Genomic DNA, 5,922 nt, shown 5'->3' with positions numbered 1-5,922 from the left:
GTGTTTCCTCATTGGTTAAAAAAACAATAACTTATCATTGTTTTTCATTATTTCCCATTGTTTCACGGTTAGGGTATCGAACTAATTGGCTTTTATGGTTAGGAGAGCTGCTACATGACCCTTTTTGATAGATGCCTTGTAAACTTAGTGATATTAGGTTCCTCTCATAAGGCGGACCGTTTGTTACAAGGAAGAAAGGATGGAAGGAGTCATGGATAAGAGGACAAAACAGACATGCCCTCTTTATAATGAATGGATGTCAAAATTATCCCCCTGTGGACGGAGCCCATTATACGGAGCATCATCTACCAAATACGCCTTTGGAATTTTTTGACTTTCTGATTAAACCAAACTGCTAAGCGGAATCAATTTTAAGTTGGTCGGCAGCCCATGTTGCACGGGAAATTTAAATCTCAGTACACGTTGTCACTTTCCTCTAGTTTCCTACTCTTATTGTGCCCTTCCTTAGAGAAAGGAGAAACGCCACGTTACCATGGAAGCAAAATTTCTGAATCTCGACAACCTTTCTTGATACAGCCTGACGGTCATTTTCATTTTCCAACGACTGACAAAAAGCCGATGGGCTGCCGTTCTGTTCCTGATCATGAGTGCAATCATGCCCCCAAAATTCACACACATATATATATTTTTTTCCTGCCATCACTGCACGAAAAAATGGATTTACAACAACTGCAAAATCAATGCAAATATGAAGTAAATACCACATTTGATCAAATTTGCTTATAATATATTTGCCCCGAGGCAAATTCCATAGTTGGATAATATTTGCACGCGAAGCAAAGATGGTAAATACCGCATTTACTCAATCTTTACAGTCCAAAGCAAATGAGAAGAAAAACTGCACATTTGCATCAGATTTAACATGAACTAAAAATGTGGTAAATAGATAAATCTGCTGCACCGAAACATGAATTTACAATTGTAGCAAACATTCCGCTGCACGTCGTTTTGATTATATTTACACGCAATGCAAACCCCATTTTTGCATCACATTTGTAAGTAAAGCAAAGGCGGTCAACACTTTATATTTACCAAGTAGCAAATACTACGCAAACGTTGTATTTGCACAGTAATTACATTTGAAGCAAAGATGGTGAAAAATATCGTTCACTACGCATTTGCGCCGAGTGGCAAATGTGACAAAAAATCCACATTTGACAACTTTACAGCGGCAGTAAATGCTAGGAAAAAGCGTAAATTTAATGCCTGAAAGGATGAATTTACAGGGATGGCAAATACGATTTTTGCTTCGCTTTGATCGTGTTTGATCCAATCAAATTTCTTGCTCATCATTAATTTGCACGGGAAGCAAAATACTGAATTTACTTCTTCTTCACACATCCAGTACAAAATACGTCGTGCACGAGAGTATTTGCCGCGAATCCTTGTTGTCACAAAGAAATGTAGAAATATACGTTTAAGTCGATTTTCTCAATGGGGATAAAATTTTTCAAAGTTAGCGTTTCCCTTGAAACTAGCAGAAACTAAACGTTCATTTAAACCAATTTTCTCTGTCGTTAAGGTTACCATTTACTCCCCCTTTTACTGTACGTTGTCCCAAATCGATTACTTCATAATGGAGCAAAGATACCAAACCGGGACTGTATGTTCAGCACTATGCACATATTATTTTATTCAAAAGACAAATGATTAGATTAACGTAATTATTATACAGTCTAACCTCTTCTTATGGACACTTCTATACGACGGACAGTTCGTTTGGTCCCAGAAAAGCCAAAAATCATGCATTCCCTACCTCTATAATACAGACACCTCTGTAAAGCGGACACGTGGTTCTGTCCCTTTGGTGTCCGTATTAAAGAGGTTTGACATTATTATAAGTATCGCGCATTTCCATTCCAAAATAACTCCAAGAAGTAGTTCACGGCAAAATTATTACATAATCTAATAAGAAGAATATTACAAATAAAAGTGTTACTTAGTTACATGTAAGACTGCATAAAATCCCATTAGGAAATCTAAACTGCTGCCTTAATTCTTATTAGCAAGTACCAGTACTTGGTGGATCATCCCCAAAAATTATTGTTAAAGCCTATACAAACTGATGAGAGGCCATTATTGGGGAGTATCAGACTGATGCTACAACGACGATAGTGATGCAAACAAAACTAGCCATAGGCTTTATATACAAATGTATAAGCCAACATCTCTACACATGTATCTCACTTATTGTCGCCAAGTGCATGGCTACAACTTGGACCTGGCTGTGGCATACAAAGTAGTCTACGAGAATTTGCCTACATCTGAGTTTGAATAGTAATGACAAACTGCACACTTTTAACAAGCGACTCACTTTCACAATGCATCTATCTTACACTCCCTGTTTTATAGTTTTAGGATAATCCATTGACTGTCCTGTAATTTCAGCAATTTTAATGAACACAGTCGAGTAAAGATTGACTTTCAGAATAAAACTCTTATCACCTTTCCAATAAGATTGTGCAATTTAGTTAGAGTTGATCATCACAGGATCATCCTGACTGAAGGCACAATAATACATTAGGGACTTTAAGCAAATTGCTACAGTGACCTCTACTATGGTGGTCGTGGTTGCAGTCCTGAAGAGCGTATGTTACTGTTGCCCGTCAAATTTCAACTTTATGCAAGTGGCACCCAAAAGTCACTACAGGGCTTTTCGCTCATTTAGTTTCGTTGTTAGTAAAACGCAGGGAAAACTGAATTACTGCTCAATGAACTAGAAGTGTCAAATACGTTCTTGATTAAGAGAAAAAGAAAAAGGATAGGTTTTAAACGGGGGAAAAGTAGAATTTTATACTCATGTAGAAGCGACTATGCCATCACATTTTGTGCTTCGGCTAAAGGTCATTATTTTACTGGACATCACGCGCACGCCGTCATTTTTGGACTTTTTACTCCCAGTTGCCATAGTAGCGATCACTGTAGCAATATTTGTTACTTTGGTATTATTGGCATCCTGCCCATGAAGGGCAGTTATTTGGTACTGGTCTGTCTGACAAGTATTTATCAACCACTCTGGTTATTTTCCCGGCTGTTCTTTCTTTGCCTCTTTGACATGCAAGCCTCACAAAAGGCGTCAAGAACAGCATTGATGTTTCTTAGCTTTGACCTCTCTGAGCATAGTGGCCTGATGTACCTGGGTGGTGGATCATTGGCCCTCTCTTCATTGTCTTCACTCTCCTCCAAAGACATAAATTGGATAGCATTGTGTAGGTCTAATAAAGCCTTTATTTTGGCTTTGTCATCTGGAGAAAGTTGTGCCTTGTCCAACACGTCTGTGCGATTCATCAATTTCTGAACACCAAAAAAAAACTTATTTAGTCACAGTGGCATGACTACTATGATAAACATTTAATTAACATTTACTTTGTTCTTCAGCAACAGTTTAGTCTGGCAAAATAGTCACCCTAACTATTTTGAATCTTTAGATTTGGTTCTTGCTCTCTACTCTGAGCAATTTACACTACAATCAAACCTTGCATATAACTGGAAAGGGCACTGTTAACATTAAAAATGTCAAAGGGGGTAGGATGTGGCGCTAGTGCATTCTATAACAATCATTGATTATGTATGCATAAGACAAACATGCAAAACGTGTTGTGTTCTTAAAAAATGAAAGAGCTTTGTGCCCTTAACCTGAAAGATCCAGGTACCCAGGATGAATGTGTTTGAACAAACTAAGACTTCCTTGTCGCCCAAGAGCAACAGTAATGCAACAGGGGCCACCAGGCACTGCCAAGCACAGCTCTGTTGCAGGACAGGCTAAATAAATCACTAAGTGGATGACTTAAACTACACAGTAAAAATATTTGCACTGCAAGCATTAACAAAATAATGTACATGTATTTTACCTACCTTTTTAGCTCTCAAATTGGAATCTTGTCTGAACTCTGTCTTCTTCAAGTTTTCCATTTTACTGCCTTACCACGTCTGCACGGGTACTTCTCTGACTCCAGTACTGAAAATGGCCCCTAGCAAAAGGAAAGCATGTTAAATGTGCAGGTCTGTAGAAAAGGAATTAAGAGTGCTTCTTGGTGTTGCTAAAAGTATTGTTGGTTTGCTCCTGTTTTTGGTGTGGGTATTATTTAGTGGCTTTTCCATCTTTTGTGTTTATGTCATTAGGGGATTGCACTTGTCGGCAACACCAAGAAACTACAGTGGAACCCCGTTATCATGGTCATCAATAGGCCAAAAAAGTTTTGCCGTATTAATGGGGTGACGGTATTAATGAGGGTTTGTTTACAAGAAAATGTATGGTGGTTTTTGCCAGGCGGCCAAAAAAAAGTGGCTGTAATAACAAGGTGACTGTATTACCGAGGTGGCCGTAAGGCGGGGTTTCACTGTACCAAATTCAAGAAACTTAGAAAAGTGTACAGCTTACCTTTTTTCTCTGTTTTGGGCCATTTCTTTTACCCAAAATTTCCCCTCACTTCATTAACCAAAATACCCTCAATGTTTTTGTTCTCGACATCAGTATACCTCAAAGAAATAAAGACCAAAAAAAATGTCAAATATTTATATCAAAATAATAATACATGTATTACATGTATTGCAACAGCCTGGTTCTCAAAAAACTAGAGAGCTTAAAATGAGGCAGTTTTCTGGTAGTGCATTACAAAGAAAAATATTTAAAAAATGACGGTTGCTTTTATCATCGAATAAAGCCGTTATCCAAGTGCTTGAGGCACAAAACAAAATTAAAGTGTAACAATATAAAAAACTGTGTAATCGTCAAGTTGGTCTCCTTGTGGTATTTGTAAAAATTGAAAGTATCATAACACAAGCACTATTTTGTCCACTCAAAGAAGGATAAATAGAATAATTCCAACTTCCCACTTAAAGATGGGCACCTTACTTGAGTCAATGAAGGTTGCTTTGTCATTGAAAAAAGCTTTTATCCTTGTGTTCGAAGCTTAACAACAAATTGAAGTGTAAGGAAATTATATCTCTGAAAAATCTTCTTGTATATCTCCTGGTGACTGTTGCAACATTTGAAATATCACTGACACAAACACTACTTTGTCCACTCAAAGATGGATAAATAGAATTGCGACTTCCCACTCAAAGATGGGTGTCTTACTTGTGTCAATGAAGGTTGCTTTGTCATTGAAAAAAGCTGTTATCCTTGTGTTCGAGGCTTATCGACAAATTGAAGAGTAAGGAAATTATATTCCTGAAAAATCTTCTCGTTTATCTCCTGGTGACTTTTGCAACATTTGAAATATCATTGACACAAGCACTACTTTGTCCACTCAAAGATGGATAAATAGAATTGCGACTTCCCACTCAAAGATGGGCGTCTTACTTGTGTCAATGAAGGTTGCTTTGTCAGCAAATAAAGCTGTTATCCTTGTGTTCAAAGCTTAACGACAAATTGAAGTGTAAGGAAATGATATCCCTCTACAATCTTGTGACTTTTAGAACCTTTCTGCACCATCATATTAAACTTGTTATTGTGCACGTACACAAAGAGAAAAGGTTCCTTTTAACAATACAAGTCTCGTAATAAGCACTACATTTATTTCAGTTGTATACAATTCCCATTGGTCCCTGCAAATTGCATATGTTGGTTTGAATCTAGTAGGGAAATGCATGTTGTACACAAAAAATTAATATGAACATTAAATATTATTTTTGTACAGGTTTATCCTTGTGATAAACATCTACAGTCTCAGAAATTGGAATGGAAATGTTTTGTACATTTCAGTGTCAAGGAATTTTTATATAATATTTTTCTGTCATTGCTATTGGATTCCGTACTCCGTTCCGTGATTCCGTTTCCTCATTCGAGATTCAAATTTTACGGCTGCCATCTTCGCCATTACAATGTGCATTAGAATACAGAAAAACTTTTTTCGGTGAAGCAGCAACTATGTCTTTATTGTAAAAGAAATCAGACAA

General features: G+C 37.2%; 1 long non-coding RNA gene across 1 annotated transcript; it reads right to left on the bottom strand.

The window, feature by feature from the left end:
• Positions 1-1,629: 1,629 nt before the first annotated feature.
• On the bottom strand, positions 1,630-4,936 carry LOC140943683 (uncharacterized). The gene is made up of 3 exons (XR_012166624.1): positions 4,403-4,936; positions 3,877-3,992; positions 1,630-3,315 (listed from the first exon to the last, which is right to left on the bottom strand). It is a non-coding gene; the product is annotated as an uncharacterized lncRNA (long non-coding RNA).
• Between the last annotated feature and the right edge of the window lie 986 nt (positions 4,937-5,922).

The sequence above is a fragment of the Porites lutea genome, chromosome 7 (genome assembly GCF_958299795.1).
Source record: "Porites lutea chromosome 7, jaPorLute2.1, whole genome shotgun sequence".
NCBI classification, from domain to species: domain Eukaryota; kingdom Metazoa; phylum Cnidaria; class Anthozoa; order Scleractinia; family Poritidae; genus Porites; species Porites lutea.
This window is presented reverse-complemented; position numbering and strand designations above follow the sequence as displayed.